The sequence below is a fragment of the Chrysemys picta genome, chromosome 8, assembly GCF_011386835.1.
Source record: "Chrysemys picta bellii isolate R12L10 chromosome 8, ASM1138683v2, whole genome shotgun sequence".
Classification (NCBI taxonomy): domain Eukaryota; kingdom Metazoa; phylum Chordata; order Testudines; family Emydidae; genus Chrysemys; species Chrysemys picta.
Window position 1 is genome coordinate 22,369,056 of NC_088798.1, and position 21,268 is coordinate 22,390,323.

Here is a 21,268-nt window from a genome sequence, read left to right on the forward strand (position 1 = left end):
ATTCAAACTGGCCAGACAGGAAAAGGAATTCAAATTTTCCTGGGTCTTTTCCTGTGTGGCTGGTCAGAGCATCCGAGCTCGGACTGCTGTCCAGAGCGTCAACAGAGCGGTGCACTGTGGGATAGCTCCCGGAGCTATTAGCGTCAAATTCCATCCACACCTACCCTAATTCGACATGGCCATGTCGAATTTAGCGCTACTCCCCTCGTCGGGGAGGAGTACAGAAATCGAATTAAAGAGACCTCTATGTCGAACTAAATAGCTTCGTTGTATGGACAGGTGCAGGGTTAATTCAATTTAGCGCTGCTAAATTCGACATAACTTCCTAGTGTAGACCAGGCCTTAGAGAAAGGGACACAATCTCCTTACCCTCCTAGTAACTGGCATATCGATGTCTGACAGCAGTTAGAGATCCAGGAATTAATACAAATACTCCGCAGAGTACAAAATGTACCAACAAAAGGCAGTCAGATACCCACAATAAGAAGGGTAGATTTAAACCTCATCATTAGTTCCACTGGCTTCCCTCAATTTATTAGAATCACCTCAGTCTTTTACAGCTTGAACTACAGATGAGAGATAGCTCAACCTCCTCCAAACACCAATACATGGCTCCAGGAAGCAAGAAAACAAAAGTACTTTCTACTTCAGTCTTTTTGCTTCTTCAGTTCTGGAAGGATGGAGGGCAGAATCATGTCTTAACTTTTGCATTCTTCCCTGACTATTTTTCCTTTTAGCTGCAAGCTAGAAGTTAAAAACAAAAAACAACACACACACACACACACACACACACACACACACACACACTAGGGAAAACTTAGCCAATGAACCCCAGCTTAAAACAGTTTATTAGTGGAGAATACTAATGAAACTCCATGTAGGTTATTAACCATGCAAGAAAATCAGAGTACTAAGCTCTGTGTGGGTAATTAGATATCTTGGAGTGTAAGGATGCCCATTCAGGGTATATTTTGTTACCCTGAGAGCATTAGCTGACCCACCTCCTGTCAATCAGTCAGGGAAAGCATGCCGTTCAGATTCCTAGATGCTTATGTAGGGGCTGGGGCTTCCTTTGACAGCTGAAATCTTACGAGACAGTCACAAAGCATACTCAGGAGGGATTTTTAAATCCCCTTAACACAAGTCACAAGCACTCTGGCATATAGGAGATGATTCACATCTCATATCCAAGGTCAGATTCTGCATTGCACAGTGAAGTAAGGGAGCCTGAGCTGGGGACAGAATCTGTCCCTTGGAATATTTTTGTTCAGCCAGTTCTGAGTTAATCAGTGAGCTTAGAATTCTTTACATTTCTATCTATAATGTGTGTACATAGATGTTTACCTTCTTGCCCAGTTCTCTAATAACTCAAAACCAGTTGAATGGATTTTTCAATCAAATTTTACTTACACACACACACACACACACACACACACACACACACACACACAGAGATTCCCTTAGGGCTGAGACCAAACAAACTCAGCACTAAAGGTGAATTACTGAAGAACTCATGAGCATATGTAGCAAGGGTCATAATGGACGGTTAATTATGGCCTTAATTTAACTCATGGGAAAGAGTACATAGATGTTTACCTTCTTGCCCAGTTCTCTAATAACTCAAAACCAGTTGAATGGATTTTTCAATCAAATTTTACTTACACACACACACACACACACACACACACACACACAGAGATTCCCTTAGGGCGGAGACCAAACAAACTCAGCACTAAAGGTGAATTACTGAAGAACTCATGAGCATATGTAGCAAGGGTCATAATGGACGGTTAATTATGGCCTTAATTTAACTCATGGGAAAGAGCAAATACATTACATTTTTGAACCTCTATGTTCCCACGAAATGGGAATTTGTAGTGGAGGTGGAGTTTGGGATTTTTTTTAAGTATTATTTTGCAGATTTCTTGTGGATGACTGTCCTGACATTCCATGCAGGACAGCAATCAACATACATCAAAGCTATTATAAAATATTGTTTTGTATTTAAAGATCAAAATAAAAAGGTACACGAAGTGAGATTTACATGAGTAAGAATATTTTGAGCAGCATAGTGATGTTTTGAAAGGGGCTTTTTTAAAAGAAGTGGTCATTCTGGATGTTTGATCTTCATGATCAGTCCAATGCCTTTTTGTCTGAAATGGTTCTTCATATCAGCCTCATGAGAACCATTTGCACAAGAATTAATTTAATTTACTCTTTGCCTTATTGCCTGATTTCTGTTTATTGATGCCAATTTTAAGTCTTCAAATTTCAACTCATCATTTCATTTCAATGCAGAGTTTTCCCTTCAGGTGGAAACTCTAATAGTTATCCCTTTTGACCAAAATTGTGACATAGGAATGATACCTCTTTGTACAAATTAGTGTAAATTTATTTCCCTGGTTACTTGTCTTATTAGAATAACTGATAGTCTTATTCCTGTTTGCAAAACATTCTGAAGAGTAAATGCTAAGATTATAATTAGTTCAACATTGTTTGTACTAGATTTTTAGTCCCAAAATGGTAAGAAACAAATTAAACAGCTGGGCTGGTCAAAGAAAGGTGCAGATACTTTTTAAATATCTCACAAGACTACTGGCTACACAGTAAATCTAAAATAAATCTTCACAGAATAGGAATTCAGACTTCAGCCTGAATTAACATGGTGACAGTGATGTGTTATATTTGTGTATTCTTTTGAATGTTCAGTTTCAAAAACTTGTCATACTAGCATATCAGAATTCTAAAATGCAGAACCCTGTATTGTTTCAAACCAGATGAGCCAATAGCTCCAATAAATAGAATATTACAGCTAATCTAGGTATCTTCAAACCTAATAATGGAAAGTGGGCACTGATGCTCCTATTCAAAATATTTAAACTCATGCTGAATTCTATCCTTTTTCAGAAAAAGCACTTAAGCATGTGCTTAACTGAATCCTGCTGAAGACAGTGAGACTTACTTATAGGCCTAAACTTAGCATATACTTAAAATAAAATGGATTGTGATTAATTTTAAAGTGAATTTAAGTTTTCACCATTTCTCCCCCACCAGCAAATTCAATTTTTTCTAGCCTTAGGCAGTTTTGAAATGACAAATAGAGTATTTACTTTACTGTTGCAGGAATTTTTATATGCTAATTATCTGAACATATTCCCTTGATTAACCTATTCAAAGAGAGAGACAAGGGGCATGAAGTAATATTTTATTGGACCAATTTGTGTGAGTGTGAGTGAGACAGACAGACTTTTGAGCCAACAGAAGTTGGTCCAATAAAAGATATTGACTCACCCACTTTGTCTCTCCAGTATCCTGGGACCAACACAGCTGCAGTACCACTGCATACAACCATTCAAATGTAAGCATACCTGGCTGATGCAAAAAGAAGAACAGGAGGACTTGTGGCACCTTAGAGACTAACTGGCTGATGCAGTGGCTCATAATATTCATTGTTTCCTGAATATTTATGCTTATAAGTTTGGCAACTATTCCGATGCATGTTATACAGATTGTTTTAGTGAAATACCTGTCAGAGCCAGGAGATTTTTTGAAGAGAGTGTGGGAAAGAAGATGGCAAAGCTGCCATTGGTTTGTCTCTGCTGAAAGTGCATGATCTCAGGTAGAGTATTTGTGGGGCCTATTTCAATCCCTTTAGGCAACTCAGATATTTGGTTTTCAAAGCATTCATTGCACTGCATGATGGACTATTCAAATCCCTAGGCTTTTGATTCCAGCTAGTTTACATCTAAATTGCTTTCTTCATTAAGCTCAAACTTCAATTTTCAATATATTAAATTTGTGTGTTGTTCAAAGCAACAAAAGGTTCTCTTTATAGGCTTTGTTCCTACAATTATTAAATTAAGGCTATCATTAAAAAGTAGTTTATCAAGATTTATTGTATATAGTTTGACTATTGTACTATGAAATCAAATAAAGCAAATTTGATTGCAGTTTAAAAAGGAGAAAAATACACTCTGCAAGAGTTAGATTCCTCCAATTCCTCTTTGCTATACTCCATTAGGAATTATTCATTATGGTGAAATTCACCCCTTGTGCTTAGCCCAGACAAGACTTATGTTCTTGTTAGGTCCCGCTTGAGTCTTCAAAAACTGGGCTAAGTGGTGGACAGACCTTTATCAGGCCCTCTGCACAGTAGTGGATCTCACAAAATAAGTTCATGTTTTTCCTCCATCACGAACAAGCCTGCTCCTCTTCATGTTTGTTACTGTACATTAATATAAAATGGTCAATCTTGAAACTATTATAAAAGTAATAACCCTACTTCCCTTCAGGCTTCCTATGCTGCTTCCCTCCTCCTCAATAAATCATCAGGAGTCTGTCAAATATTTAAGAGGCTAGTTAAAAATGATAGTTCTTTTAAACAATTTTTGGGCAGTGCATGCAAACACATTGAATCAGAGTCTCTCTGCAGCAAGAGTTCATCTTGGCTGAACAAATACTGTGTGTGTCTAAATCCATAGCTAATAGCTAATTCATTTCACAACATTTGGAATTGTGACAGGATACAAATTTAACATTTAAAAGAAAATCATACTAAAATATTCTCCGTGTAGGGAGATAAGAATCAGAATAGCAACTACCCTCTACCCTCCTATGGGTCCCAACGAAAAGAATGCTTACTTCTTGAACACTGAACAACCAGTCTGTAGCTCTCCAAAGTGCCACTTTGCTAATACAATACTTTCCTTGTGAGAATCTTACAGCATGTCTGATACCACAGGTTTCAGAGTAGCAGCCGTGTTAGTCTGTATCCGCAAAAAGAAGAACAGGAGTACTTGTGGCACCTTAGAGACTAACAAATTTATTAGAGCATAAGCTTTCGTGGACTACAGCCCACTTCTTCGGATGCATTTGTTAGTCTCTAAGGTGCCACAAGTACTCCTGTTCTTTTTTCTGATACCACAGTATTCTTTCCACAACTACACTGAGCAATCAAAAACCTTAGCAGTACTCACAATTAGAGCTGGGGGAATTTAGCCAAAAATTTTAGTTGGGGGAAAAAAATGCAGATTCAGTAACAAAGTGTTTCATGAACTCATATCAGTTTCACTAAATTGTTAATGAAAAAATTCCCAAAAAGTCAAAACATTTTGTTTTCACATTTCCTAAAAAAAAATGTCAATTTTTTTGGTCTGAAATGATTAAAACAGTCAAAAACCTTTAAAAATGGTTGACATTGAAATGAAATGTTCCTGGTTGAGTAGAATGTCAACAAAACTACGTGAATGCAATGAGACACTTAAAATTTTACATGCATAAATGTTAGGAAATTCAAAATGACCCATAAGTTACTGTAATTTGTCCACTTTGCATGCATAGTAGTAAAATATGAATAAATATCTACATTATTGAAAGGATAAATTCATAGAAGCCCAGATGAACAACCCACCTGATTTACTTCCTCATAGTCCAATCTTTTGGCCTGAGTCTGCACTGTAGGGCCCTAACTGTGGAACATGATGAAGTGGCCACAGATGAACCATTCAGAGAAAGCCGATCAATTGTTGTTTCTTTGACTTCCATACCAATATGACTAAAGTAAGCTCTTAAGCATGGACATTTAATATTAAACAGTAATGGGATAGGTGGTCAACGAGTCTGAGATATGATTACTGTGGACACTCTTATTTGCTGGATTTTCATCATGTATTTAGAGTGTTAATCATAATGGTGTGTTTGAGATTGTGGGGAAGAGGTTATGCATGTGAGTACATTGGGGTGGGCAAAGCATTCTATCTAGGTATGAATATATTACAGGTGAAATTACAATCATGGAGCTCTGCATCCTTTTTGTATTTTATAGTAACATTTACCCAGTAATGAGAATTTTAATAGTCTGATGTCAATGTAAAAATTATTTACATAAATAATAAACTATGTTGGCGAGTTTACTGGAGAGGTAAGCTCAGCTAGCCTGTGCATTGAAGAGGATCTTCATTTTCCTCTCAAATCATATAACTAAAAATCGGGCTGTAATGTAAAGGATGAATAGTTTGACATGCAGCTATGAATAAATGTAACGGATTTGAGGGAGATTATCTTTACAAAACTGACAAACATTTGTCTCTACTGTAGTTACTATGTTGAATTTAAAAAAAAAAATCTACTTACATGAGGCACTGGTGTGTGGAGCCATAAATGGGGTAACAGGAAGCAGTACCACCAAGTGTACTTTTACTGCTCTTTGAAAAAGAATTGTGCACGTCATGCTGCACACCACAGTATACAGACTAGCTACTTATGGACTTGGCCACAATCCCTAGATGATACGGCACATCTGCTTTTTAGCCCTCAGACTGTGGCCATGTCAGTGTTTGAGACACAAACAGGGAGGGAAGCTCTCACCATACTAACCAAGGAGAGATGTGGGGAGGGGAGAGCTATTAAGGGTATGTCTATGTAACCCACAGACCTCCTGGGTGTGGTGTTCTGTCCCATCTAGTGGTGCCAAGACATGAGAGAGAGATCTCTACAGTCTTAGGCTATGGCTACACTGGTGCTTTACAGCGCTGCAACTTTCTTGCTCAGGGGTGTGAAAAAACACCCCCCTGAGCGCAGCAAGTTACAGCCCTGTAAAGCACCAGTGTAAACAGTGTAAGATAATCCCCTCATGGAGGTGGAGTACCTGCAGTGCTGGAAGAGCTCTCTCTCAGCACTGACGCGCGACCGTACTCGCACTTCAAAGCGCTGCCGCAGTAGCGCTCCTGTGGCAGCGCTTTGAAGTTTCGAGTGTAGCCATGATCTTAGCTAACAGCCCGTTGGCTTTTAGCTCATGCTGTAGAGGCTCATGCACTCTTCAGAGGTCCCTGGTTCGATCCCGCCCGCTGATGACCGGGGTCTGTCAGCGTTACAGCTACACTGCAATTAAACACCCACGGCTGGCCTATGTGAGCTGAATCGGGATCGGGCTGCGGGACTGTAAAATTGCATGGTAGACATTTGGGGTCAGGCTGGAGCCTAGACTCTGGGATCTCATGAGGCAGCAGGGTCCCTGAGCCCAAATGTCTACACTACAATTTTACAGCCCTGCAGCCAGAGTCCAAATCAACTGACCCAGATGAGCAATGGGTGTTTAATTGCAGGCTAGACCTACCCAAAGAAGAGGAGAGATATCCCTTTGCTTTTAGTAGTGCAGGGGGAGCTGCCCTCTGGCTGGTGTGCAGTCTGGAATCTAAACAGACCATTCTCCTGAAGGCAAGGAAGAGAAAAGTTAGATGCCTGCAAGTCACTAGGGCCTGATGAAATGCATCCTAGAATACTCAAGGAGCTAATAGAGGAGGTATCTGAGCCTCTAGCTATTATCTTTGGAAAATCATGAGAGACGGGAGAGATTCCAGAAGACTGGAAAAGGGCAAATATAGTGCCCATCTATAAAAAGGGAAATAAAAACAACCCAGGAAACTACAGACCAGTTAGTTTAACTTCTGTGCCAGGGAAGATAATGGAGCAAGTAATTAAGGAAATCATCTGCAAACACTTGGAAGGTGGTAAGGTGATAGGGAATAGCCAGCATGGATTTGTAAAGAACAAACCATGTCAAACCAATCTGATAGCTTTCTTTGATAGGACAATGAGTCTTGTGGATAAGGGAGAAGCAGTGGATGTGGTATACCTAGACTTTAGTAAGGCATTTGATATGGTCTCGCATGATATTCTTATCAATAAACTAGGATAATACAACTTAGATGGGGCTACTATAAGGTGGGTGCATAACTGGCTGGATAACCACACTCAGAGTAGTTATTAATGGTTCCCAATCCTGCTGGAAAGGTATAACAAGTGGGGTTCCACAGGGATCTGTTTTGGGACCGGCTCTGTTCAATATCTTCATCAACGACTTGGATATTGGCATAGAAAGTACGCTTATTAAGTTTGCAGATGATACCAAACTGGGAGGGACTGCAACTGCTTTGGCGAACAGGGTCATAATTCAAAATGATCTGGACAAATTGGAGAAGTGGTCTGAGGTAAACAGGATGAAGTTTAATAAAGACAAATGCAAAGTGCTCTACTTAGGAAGGAACAATCAGTTTCACATATACAGAATGGGAAGAGACTGTCTAGGAAGGAGTACGGCAGAAAGGGATCTAGGGGTTATAGTGGACCACAAGCTAAATATGAGTCAACAGTGTGCTGTTGTTGCAAAAAAAGCAAACATGATTCTGGGATGCATTAACGGGTGTGTTGTGAGCAAGACACGAGAAGTCATTCTTCCGCTCTACTCTGCGCTGGTTAGGCCTCAACTGGAGTATTGTGTCCAATTCTGGGCACCGCATTTCAAGAAAGATGTGGAGAAATTGGAAAGGGTCCAGAGAAGAGCAACAAGAATGATTAAAGGTCTAGAGAACATGACCTATGAAGGAAGGCTGAAAGAATTGGGTTTGTTTAGTTTGGAAAAGAGAAGACTGAGAGGGAACATGATAGCAGTTTTCAGGTATCTAAAAGGGTGTCATAAGGAGGGAGAGAGAAAACTTGTTCATCTTAGCCTCTAAGGATAGAACAAGAAGCAATGGGCTTAAACTACAGCAAGGGAGGTTTAGGTTGGACATTAGGGTGGTTAAACACTGGAATAAATTGCCTAAGGAGGTTGTGGAATCTCCAACTCTGGAGATATTTAAGAGTAGGTTAGATAAATGTCTGTCAGGGATGGTCTAGACAGTATTTGGTTCTGCCATGAGGGCAGGGGACTGGACTCTGACCTCTCAAGGTCCCTTCCAGTCCTAGAATCTATGAATCCTGCTCTGCTTCCTTCATGGGGTTAGGAGTCAAACAATCCACCCCCCTGGCGTACATGCTCAGCGCATTGCAGGATGTGGCTCTCATTTAACAAAATAACCTTGGTGCAGGGACCTTCTTTTTGTTTTATTTGTACAGTGTCTTGCTCAACGTCGCCCAGGTCCTTGACTAGAGTTCCTAAATGCTATGGTAATACAAATAAATAATAAAATAAGGCAGCAGTTCTAACAAACCGTTTTTAATTACCACTCATCACCATTGCACCTGAACATATTCCATGTAAAACAAATTGCAAAGTTCCTGGTGGATTTTGTGGAGCATCTGGCTTATCTTCCCCCTTATCAGTTATAGAAAGCTGGCTTGGGGTTTTGGTCATTTGACTGACATTTCTCTACAAACATACAAAACACTTTCAGATGAAATATTTAGATCCAATACTTGGATCTCATCTACCTAAAGCATTAGCAAAGTGTCCATCACTAATATATAGAAGCCTGATCCAAACCCCAATGAAGTCAACAGAAAGAGTCCCATGAGTTCACTGGGTTTGGACCAGGTCCTAGGCATGTCAGTATACATCTGGCTTTCCAGTGTGCAACCACATCCTGTTGAAGTGTCTGCTTTGCTCTTCAAAGGTTCATAAAAGAAAATTGGTTAAAATAACCATATTATATATAATTAAGGCCAGACACTCGCCTTCAATTTCCATGCACCGCAGATGAGCACTTTCCTAGCACACTACACTTGAACCTTCACCAGGACAAACAGCTTTCTTTTAAGTTAAGAATCACACACTACTGTCTGTATTCTCATTACATTACAATTTCTGATTAAGAATGGCTATTTGCACTGAGTTATGGGTAAATCTAATGTCATATTGTACTCACTTTTAGACTGACCTGAGATAACTAATCATCTATGTTTTACACTAGATTAAATTCTAAGTGGCTGGAGATGAAAGGGCAGTGATACAAACATGCTTTTATATTGTCACATTCTTGGACAGTTTAGTAAGGACAATACATCATTCAAAAAGGAAGGACTAATATTCAAAATCTGAACTTGTTTCACACATTTCTATCCTTTTTTAAAAAAGTACTTTTCTGCCTAAGTGACAGAGTGACTTGCAATACTGCCACTCATCTGATGGTAGATAACATTTAAAAGGCTTTTAAAAGAGTTTTGTTAGAGCATATTTTAAAACCAATCATTAACATGTGACCTTTCAGGACAATAGACGTAGGAACCACAAGAAATAAACACAAAAAGAAGAACAGGAGTACTTGTGGCACCTTAGAGACTAACAAATTTATTAGAGCATAAGCTTTCGTGGACTACAGCCCACTTCTTCGGATGCATATAGAATGGAACATACCCTGTTTCCCCGAAAATAAGACATCCTCCGAAAATAAGGCCTACTTACAGTTTTGCCTCTCGTTGTAATATAAGGCATCCCCCCGATAATAAGACCTCCCCGATAATAAGGCATCCACCGATAATAAGGCATTTTTCATTTCTGAAAAATAAGACATCCCCTGAAAATAAGACTTAGCGCATCTTTGGGAGCAAAAATTAATATAAGACACTGTCTTATTTTCGGGGAAACAGGGTATATTGAGGAGATATATATACACACATACACTGATTAGAAATGGAGTATTCACTAGCATATTTTAAATCCAGTTTCAGCAATAACTCACTCATGGTTACTTTTAAGACCATTAAAACATCCTTTTAGGTGAGTTTTCTTATTTGCAAAAAGCTGATATTTTTATGGAAATTCTAGCTTTTTATAGTCATATACACATTAGCAGCAGCCAATAATTTCTATTCTACATGCTTCTAACCTACCAATAGTCCTCAAAATGTGGAAAGCAGTATAGTGTATGATATGGAGCCAGGAATTTCCAAATTCTAATCCTGATTAATGTTTTTTTAAGGCCAGAAGAGACCATTGCAATCACCCAGTCTGACCTCTTCCATAACACAGGCCATAGACTTTCATACAGCAATGCTCTGCATTAATCCCAGGATTAACTTGTGTTCCTTGAAGTTCTTAAAAAAAAAAAAGGGTTTGTTTATCCACTTGTAAAATGTGGATAGCAGTAGTCTAAGGTGTGAGTTAAGCATTGATGTTTGTACAATGTTTTGTAAATGCTATTATTAAACGGTCTTTTCAAACATGTATCTACTGTAATTTTCTACCCAATCCCAAGTAAATTGAAAGAGGTCAGTTACATACAGAGTTTATTGTAAGCTTTTTATAGATGCAGATGATACCTTTTAATTGCAATACAGATGAGGAGGTAGCCTGTTTGACAAGCCTGAATCCTGAATGATGTTAGTAGTATTTTGGTGGGTTCTTTTCCCCCCCCCTCCCCCCATTCTGGTTTTCAGATACATCTAGATCTACAAGCCCTTGTGCTGGATAAGTGGGAAAACTTGTGTAGCTCTTTTGCATTAATTCTGATCATGAAGTGTATCCAGATACAATGCAGACACTCACTTCTGAGCACTTAAAAAGAGCACCGCACAAGGATATCCATACACTGTGGAATAGCAACACAATGCATTTCTGACCATGCTCATGTGTAACAGTCTCATTAGCTGATAAAGCACAGTTGTTAGAGACACATGAGGCACCTTTACTTTCTTTGTCTTCAATCACTAAGATGTGTGGCATTTCAAAAAGTCAAGTGGGGAGGATTAGACTCAGCTGGAAAAAAAAATCGTTGCAGAGCAGATAAACACCAATCTGAGTGGAAAGCACATTTACAAAGAAAGGCAAGGTAGAAACCACTCTCCTTTTCTGGTTTTAGGAAGCAAGAGTACAGGGACAGGTTATCCTCACCTGAAGTCAAGACACAAGAACCTACCAAAACAACTAGAACTTAAGTCTACAAATGGCTTGTTAGAGTAGAAATCATATTTTTAAGTGATAACACAGCATTAAGTAGTATTCAGATTTTAACATTCTGTATGCTGTAGTTTCAGAAGACCCACCTGGTAGCAAACTATAATCTGAACAGGTAGAAAAGGGCACTGCATTCCCCATTGAATTGGAAGTGGTGGTGGAAAGCCACAAGTTTCTAACTTGCACAGCACAGAAATGCAGAGAACAGACACAGAGCAGCTATGTTTATTATAGGTAAAGTACATGCATAGAAATCCTCCTAGAATACAGTCTACAATTCAGCCTGGGTCATGTCTAGACCTCATCCTTGGTCATGCTGAACTGTGCCACTTCAGTCTATACAAGCCCCTGGTATTGGAGAGTCCATGTGAACAAAGTTATGTCAGTGAAAGGAACTTGCAAGAGTCATTTCACAGGAGGCACAAAGTATAGTGGCCAGGGACAGGACATAGCCTGGGCTGGTAAGGAACACTCACTTCAGGCCCTCCCCTAGGCAGCCTATCATAGAATCATAGAATATCAGGGTTGGAAGGGACCTCAAGAGGTCATCTAGTCCAACCCCCTGCTCAAAGCAGGACCAATTCCCAACTAAATCATCCCAGCCAGGGCTTTGTCAAGCCGGGCCTTAAAAATCTCCAAGGAAGGAGACTCCACCACCTCCCTAGGTAACGCATTCCAGTGCTTCATCACCCTCCTAGTGAAATAGTGTTTCCTAATATCCAACCTGGACCTCCCCCACTGCAACTTGAGACCATTGCTCCTTGTTCTGTCATCTGCCACCACTGAGAACAGCCGAGCTCCATCCTCTTTGGAACCCCCCTTCAGGTAGTTGAAGGCTGCTATCAAATCCCCCCTCATTCTGCTCTTCTGGAGACTAAACAATCCCAGTTCCCTCAGCCTCTCCTCATAAGTCATGTGCTCCAGACCCCTAATCATTTTTGTTGCCCTCCGCTGAACTCTTTCCAATTTTTCCACATCCTTCTTGTAGTGTGGGGCCCAAAACTGGACACAGTATTTTAGATGAGGCCTCACCAATGTCGAATAAAGGGGAACGATCACGTTCCTCGATCTGCTGGCAATGCCCCTACTTATACAGCTCAAAATGCCGTTAGCCTTCTTGGCAACAAGAGCACACTGTTGACTCATATCCAGCTTCTCGTCCACTGTGACCCCTAGGTCCTTTTCTGCAGAACTGCTACCTAGCCATTCGGTCCCTAGTCTGTAGCAGTGCATGGGATTCTTCCGTCCTAAGTGCAGGACTCTGCACTTGTCCTTGTTGAACCTCATCAGGTTTTTTTTGGCCCAATCCTCTAATTTTTCTAGGTCCCTCTGTATTCAACCAGTGAGGCCCAATAGCTATCCTCCCATGGTAGGATTTGCAAGAGGGTAGCAGAACACACACAGCTTACCATCATCAATGTCCGCTGGTGTTCAGGGCTGGTTTAACAAGGTGAAAAGTGTACCTCTGTCTTTGTGGGGGGGAGTCCACCTAGAATAATTTAGCCAGTAGACAAAGGAGAGATTTGTAGCTGGGCTACTTGCAGCTATAGCACTACTCGGATGAACCAGTTTCTTCTCCTTGCCTTATAGAGACCAACAAAAGGGATAAAGTATCAATTCCTTACTTATTAGCAGATACTAGATTACTCAAGCCATAATCGAGTCCCAGCAGGAACATTTCAACCTAAGGCCTTTCTTGCACAACTAAGGGAAACAATGAAAATATTCTATTATTTAAATAGTTGCCTGCCTGTTCAAAAGCTTATCAGCTCCAGCTGTAGGTATGGGGTATCTACTATGCCCACTCTCCTAGCAACAGACCAGACACCTGTGTCTCTACTGATTTTTTCCTAAAGCTGTAAAGTATTTCAAGAGACAGTCATGTTAGAGAGCATGAGAGAAGTATTCTTAGCTCAGTTTAATGCTCATTTAAATGTTTAAAGAGACTGGCACCTGTATTTTATACACACTAATAAAGATACACAAAAATAATCTAAAACAATGAAAGCGAAATTTCATACTAATATCTTTGTCCTATTCCATACTGAAAATTTAACAGTAGCTAGGAATAGAAGACCTAAGAGAATTTGTATTTGTTACATATTCTCAAATTCATTATCAATGTCTCCTTGACAGTCATTTATACTTCATAACACTGTCACAGTAATTACTATAGAGAGTATAGCACAAGCAAATAGCATGTTTCCTACAGACCTCAGAATACATATGGGCCGTTGTAGCCCCATGCCTTCCATGGAGTTATACTGATTTACACCAGTTGAAGATCTGGCCCTTTTTGTGGTCTTAACAAAATGAAATAAAAAAATTAAAGAGTAAATAATTTTCAATCACCATGTAGGTCATCTCACATTATACAGTAACATATATCACAATGTTCTCTTTGTTCTAAAATGTACCTGAGATTTTATATCCTATTACAATTGGAGGAACTAAGGTATAGCTCCACAAAGGGACTTGGGTGTGGAAACTGCCTTGAAAAAAAAAAAAAAAAATCAATGGAATCCAGAAAGCCGGAGTTAGGCACCGAGACAATGCATGGGAAGAGAGAGGTGCCAAAGAACAGCATCCACACAAGCCAGCATGCTAAGCTACCAAATAGATGCTAACAAGAAGGGTTTTTCTTAACTTCCCATCCCTGACCCATGACTTAAGTACCTAAGGGAAGTAACTATCTCCTGGGATCCATAGCCATGAACCTCTGTTGGAGTTAGGTGCCTAAGCTGTTTCTTGCAAGAGACATAAGAGGAGGAGGTGCCTTCCTTAAAATTCTTAACCCAGTGGTTAGGACCATGCCCCTGGGATGTGGGAGATCCAGGTTAAATTCCCCCTTCTGCCTGATGGAAGAAAGAATTTAAATACGGATCTCCTACCACTCAGGGACTGCCCTAACCACTGAGCTATGGGGGCTCTCTCAAGTGCCCCTCTTAAAACTGTTTCACTTCAGATAAACACGTCAATAGTATTTGAGCCAGGGAGAGAATGAATATTCTAGAGCCTGGCAGTTAGGTCACACACATGGGAGTCCCAGCATCCAGTCCCCCTGCTCCAGTGACTATTTATCCCTAAATGAAACAGATTCTGGGAACCCAGCTCAGAATATCTGATAGCCCTGTGGTTAGAGCATTCTGCTGAGAGGTGGCTGATCCCTGTTCAAATCTTTTCTCCCCATCAAGCAGAGGAAATAATTGAACCCAGGTCTCCTACACCCCAGGTGTATGCTCTAAGGCTAAAAGTGAGGCTCATCCTTTGGCTGGATTTTGCATGGGGCCTGATCCAGTAGCCTTATAATGAGCACACCTACAGGGCTGGGCATCACATCACCTGGTTTGATGTTCCAGGTGCATAAAGCAAGGCTTTGTACACATACCCAGCAGCAGAAACGTACGGGGCTTTTGGCAAAAAATTAGACATCAAGGGATTTTAGGTGCCTACAGGGTTAGGCTGCAGCCTAGCAGGGCTTCTGAGGATCTCTGAGGTGCCTAAACTTTGGGCTTGAGTGCATAAAGTGGGAGTTAGGAGCCTAAGTCCTTTTGGGGATCTGGGCCTAAGATCATATTGTTCATTCAATTCATGTGCTTGATTCATACACATTGAAGAAGTTTCCTTTGTGTGAATTTGTAATGAAGTTTTATTGTAAAATTACTATTTCGAGCTAGATCGAGCCTTTAAGCCCGCCCCATACATAAGGCTGGTATGCAGCTCCACTGACAAAGGAGAAACTCTGATAAGGTTTCCTGGCTCTCCCCCCGGCTCCATTAGGAAAATAGTTTACTACAACCCTTTACCGGTGCTTCCCCTTATGCCTGCTCACCATTGCTGGCCGGTGGATTGGGATGCTGGAGCCCAGGATCTACCCACCTGCTTAGAAGGGTAATATCATGCAGCCCTGGTCTCTACCCTACATGGAGACCTGCAGAGCCCCAGGCACAGATTAAAGCAACTTCCAGTGCTACTCTAACTTCACCAGGCTCCCTACAGTCTCATGAGCTGTTGCAGCAACCAAGATAGTCACAGCACAGAAACTCACCCCAGCATAAAGGAGCCTTAGGGCACCAGTGAATCAGACCCCAGGGGAGAGGGATAAAAGAATAGCGAAGTCTGGGAAAAGGCAGCATGGATTGCCAATCAATTGCTCCAAGTCTAGAAGCACAGCTCAATTAGCCAGCATTATTCCTTTGTCTCTAGAAAACATTTGGCTAGGTCCCTGATTTTCCTTTAGCCGGTAGGTGGGAGGTACAGTTCATGTACTTTGTGACTAATATTTTGTATTTCCTTTCAAACAATTTTTCATACCATATTGTTGAAACTTGATTTAAGCAACTCGCTCAGCAAAACTTTGCATCTCAGCAATGGTTGTGTTTTAACATAACCCTCCCTTTTTTTAGGAATGACTTCATCTCATGAAACCAAACCCTGGAGATGGGTGTTTAATATTCTGTAAAATGATGCATCACTGGTGAAGTCTTGTCAGTTCCATTTGCAGCAGTGTCTACTCTGTAAGCCTCACTTTAGAGCATTTAGCTCTTTCTGTGTACAAAACAATATGTTAAACAAAATTAGGAGTATTCTATTGTGAATTAACCTGCACATCATCACGAGTTGTTTACTTGTGAGTGGGTGAGAAAAAGAGTTTCCTTTTATACTAGAAAGACAATGAGAGCAGGGCTCACAAGGAAATGGATTGACAAGAGATTGCTGGAAATATGCCAATCGTACATGTAGGTGTTCAACTGGAGGCATGAGGAGTTATTTTTGAGCACCCAAAACTGTTAGAGACAGGACATAGGGCCTGCATTTCCACACACAAATAGGATACAAAAAGTGGGTTCCATAAACAGACCAAAGGGGGGAGGGAGGGCGAGAGGAGAGAGAGAGAGACGAAGGAGAAGAACAACAGAAAGATAAGGCAGCTATTTAGTGAGGCATGTACACATCTCGATAGAGCCATTGAATTATGTTTATAAGCTTTTTTTTTTACATGCCAGAAGTGTCTTTTTAGGAAGGATTTGAATAAGAGGGAGGTGGCCTGGTAAATAGGTTTAGGGAGGGGAAGCATGGATGCAGGAGCAGAAAGAAAATGAGTATGCGAGACCTATGAAAGGGTTAGCCAGAAGCCCTTCTATGTGCCAGTACACGTAAGAGCCATTTTCTCAGAATATGTACAGACAATGAGGGTGTATTTGGAGGGTGTAGTCCTATCTTGTCTCTGATTAGCTGATGTGAAGTTACATGGATATATTTCTGAAACTGACCAGAATGATACTGTTCTCTCAGCTTGCTTGTGTGGTTGAATTAAGCTTCCTAGTAATTCCACTGTTTAAATCCATCTCCAGATTTTAAAATGCTGTCGCTCCAAACACAACAACTCTGAATAGCTCTGCTCCCTAGGCGCATTACTACATCGTTAATGTGATTTACACCTTTCTGGGTAGCGCATCCACACCCAATATCTTATTTTGCTAGTGATTTGCAATTTGAAAAGGCTGTTACTTAAAGGGCTCGTGTGGTTAAAATCAAGACTGAGCTGCTGCATGTAGAGAATGAAATTCTTCAGATGAGGACATATAAAATTGAAGTCTTAGCCACTTGTGGTAAATGTTCATATACCCTTCACTCAATATTAGTGATCCTGGCCAAATACAAATTTGTCTCACTAAGAACTGGACTAATACTACCAACTCACTTCAACAAACAGTAATAATAACTTTTGGTCACTACCTCCTGTGGCTGGATTTGAAGAGGCAGCCTGTACGTGAAAGGCCCTATATCACATTTCCAATCCCTAAGGCCATTATGTCAAAGAATAGTAATTTTTCCAATCCTCTGTCTGGGGTTTGAACCTATGCTCTGTATTTGGTTACTTCCAACTGAACTAGCAAAATTTCCTCCTGCAGTTTCATTTGGCTAATGGTATTCTTCACTCCCTATCCCAGTATGCTGCATAGATTGCAGTGAACTGTTCAAAAGCTGTCAGATTGCACCCTATCAATTAATTTAATTGGGACAGTTTTCCAGAGTGATTTCCTGTTTATCAAATTTGCCTACTTAAAAAAACCCTCACACCTTAGTTTTAGATTTGGGCCCCCTACTAGACATAAATATGCTTCACAGGCTCACCCTTTAAGTTGCAGAATCCATGCACTTTGTCAATTACAAATTGCAGTATGATGCATTGCAGTTTTCTTACCTATAGACCTTCCTAGCCAAATCAAGTGATTGTTCTCCAAAGATAGTCAGCTGGGTAAATGTCAGGAGCTCAAAAAGTAAATTATAGTGCAAATAGCTTTGATATTTCTATGAAATGAAAGTAAAGCATATTTATTTTTAAAATACAGAATTTTTTTTAAAACAAGTGAAAATCTTCTATTGTGACCTTTACTAGATTCCAAACAGTGACGAATTTGGTCATTACAAATAACCTTTTCCCAGCAAGAGCTTTACCAACTGGGACTTCCTTGCAGTAATATATGTGAATTAATTTTCTTCCTAAAAAGTGTGCAATATAAAATCCTGTGTATAATATAAAATCCGTTAAGATATTTAATCTGCAGTGATACATTTTTTTAAATATGAAAACAAAAAAGAGGAAATGACAAACAAAAATTTCAAATGATGCGATAGTGGTAATGTAGCTCGTATTGAAGTCATATCCATAGATCTTATGCAATGAACTAAAAAAATACTTATTTCCAAGATTAGACCCTGATTCAGCATGGGGTTTAGAGATCTGGGATTACCCATGTGCTTAAAATTAGGCACATGCTTAAGTATTTTACAGTATTAGGGCCTTAATGCAAAATCTGAATATCTTCTCATTTTTCTTGGGATGTTGCATCCCCATTTTGCATTTGTTAAACAGAGCTAAAATTAAAAATCAAAGTACCAAATGAAGCCCAGACACTAAGGAATTAAACAATAAAATACCAGTTCAGACCTCACGTTATAATACTCCATGCTGGTATTGTACATTACGAAATAAATATTATTCCATAGACACTTATCACAGACAATTTCCTTCCTCTATTAACAATATTGAACTGTGAACACAGAATTGGCATTTAATCAATAATTCAGTGGGAATACAAGAATGGCAACCCCCCCAAATCTTGAGCAAGCAGTTGAAATGGCATCACGTGGGAATGAAATACTCTGTAAAAGTAAATTTTGTTTATTTCTATTTTAAAAGGACCAAGCCAATGAAAAGCTTGGAACTATTAACAGAAACTTAAGTGCCACAGTGATGCACTTTCTCATGCAGCTAGACCCAGTTAAATGTGGCTTTAAGCTATATTGGTCACATGATTAGTGATCATGTGATGTGTGGTCAGGCATGAGGAAGAAGTAAAAATGACTGAAGTAGTAGCACCTAAGTCCCTGTGATTTTAAAATGTATGTCAAGGGCTCCCAGGACCTTGGATGAATGCTCTGTGTGGTGAGTTTGTGAAAGTCTGTACATTAAATAAATGCATGTTTAAAGAAAGTTGAGATTTGCCAGTGTGCTAGGGGATTTAGTCGCACAAGCTGCATTACTTTCAATGGAGTCATGTGACTCCCAGTTCACAAGAAAAAACCTCATACTAACTACCTAGAGAGACTGAGTTAGCTTGCATGAGGTGACAAAAATGGTCATTGGCACGCTCCATATTTTTCACCTAAAATGAATCCTGCCTGAAAAACAAGCCCTTGCAGGCCTTTGACAGGAGAGTAAGTCAATGTATTGTCATCTTATAAAGCTAGGTTTAATTTAAATTAAAAAGGGGCCTGCATTTAACAGATCTGCCTTTTTTGGTGTTGAAATGTCACCTTTTCATGCTACAGTAATCAAAAAAATCTTTTTTGTGTCAAATTCAAGCAAACTAAAATCCATCACTTTCACCCATTGTTAGTTGTCAAGTACAATTTCAGTATTAAGCATTACATTCAAAATGACTTAGAACTTCACACTGTCATTAATTTAAATGTCATTTCTTCACTAAAAATTGAAGATAATAAATAGGAAATGAGATAACAGATTTGGGGGTGTAAACTTTGTCCTTCTGTGCCACCTTTAAAGCATTAAAACAATCACACTACATTAAAATTTTATGTTGCATTTACTTGCAATCATTCATTAGCAAACTACAGGTAGTTCAGAAGAGCACAGATCTCTCTGATGAACCCCATTGGTGGGTCCTCATTCTCCCTTCCTGCACAAGCTATGCTTTTTCACTTATCTCCTCCTACACAACTGTGGGAGGACGGAGGTAAACACAGTCTCGCTCACTGTGAATCCCTATGCCCCCATAAAGCACTATTCCTCCTTGAGATCTCCACTCCACAACACTGCGTCTTCCACTCCCAATTCCTCTCCATATCATCATACTCCCTTTCTACACAGCCATTCAAACTGCTTCTTTGCTCCGCAGGAAGTTCCTAAATGGTACGCTGGGGGGGGGGGGGGGTTGGAGTAGCGGAGGGATGAATGGGAATATGGAGGAAGGGTTGAGGGATCAGGGTGTTGGTTAAGGGGCCTGGATGGAGGAAGCAGGGCTGTGTGGATTCCTAATGCCTTTGCTCTGAGGCATTGGTGTTTGAAGCACTCCCATGGTGTTGTTAGCTACTACATCTTTGAGTTATTCTATTGTTCACTCAATTATGTCCATATACCAGGCTACAGGACCTTAGTCTGAGTCTATTAATTGTTCACTTCATCACTTCCCACAGAATCAGACATGTAAAAGGGTTCACTCACCACAGGAGCACCTCCTTGTAGCCAGGCGTGACAGATATCTCCCTATTTGGCACTCCTCGCCAACAGTCACTCCATTGCTGGGATAGTGTCTCTTCTAGCAATTTGGCCTTCTGGACAGGTCATGCATTAGTCCCCCCCCAGTAGACACAGAAATCAACCCAGCTATAGTCCAAGGTCCTTAAAACAGGTCTTCCATCTGTCTCTGAGCTCTGTGGGGTTTTCACCCCACCTTCCTTGGTAGCTGGTACAGGAACCCAGGCCCTCCCTCTACATTGGGTTTCACTCTAAGGACCCTGTAGCTAGCAGCCAAGGTCAAGGCCTTACTATCTTCCTGAACTGCTTCTATCCCCCCAGAGAGCAAATACAAGAAAGCTCTGCCTCCCTTCCTACAGGCCCTGAGTGTGCCAAACTTCATGACTTTATAAACATCATCCAGCCCTCTCCCCAGCTGGGCTCCATTATTAATTAAATTTGGTTTGCTTGCTCTCTGTCCCAGGTGCTGCCAAGTATGTTAATTGGCCTCAAGCCCACATTAACTCCTTCGGGGTTGTGTGGGGGTACACCCTGTCACAAGACAGTTTTTAAAGACACTATATGAAAATATTTAAATGTACATTAGACATTTCTCTTCCCTTTTGCACAGTATCTGTCTCAAAGTCTATCCAAGCCTTCCCCCTTTCCTTGGAGTTTTCCAGTTACCTTCAATAGCAGCAGCTTTTATGTCCTCAATATAGAGGTCCAGCTACTTAAGTTAATGTGAATAAGATCAAGCCCAAATAAATGGGTAGAATTAAAGCAGCATTTATAACCAGTCCTGACAAGATGGATATACCCATCGGTAGAAA

At 40.3% G+C, this 21,268-nt stretch overlaps 1 long non-coding RNA gene across 1 annotated transcript in view; it reads right to left on the reverse strand.

The window, feature by feature from the left end:
* LOC135972992 (uncharacterized) overlaps positions 1-20,806 on the reverse strand; it is a 60,485-nt gene extending 39,679 nt beyond the window's left edge. Inside the window, exon 1 of the long non-coding RNA XR_010589659.1 lies at positions 20,424-20,806. This is a non-coding gene — a long non-coding RNA (uncharacterized LOC135972992). The remainder of the gene's footprint in view (positions 1-20,423) is intronic.
* Between the last annotated feature and the right edge of the window lie 462 nt (positions 20,807-21,268).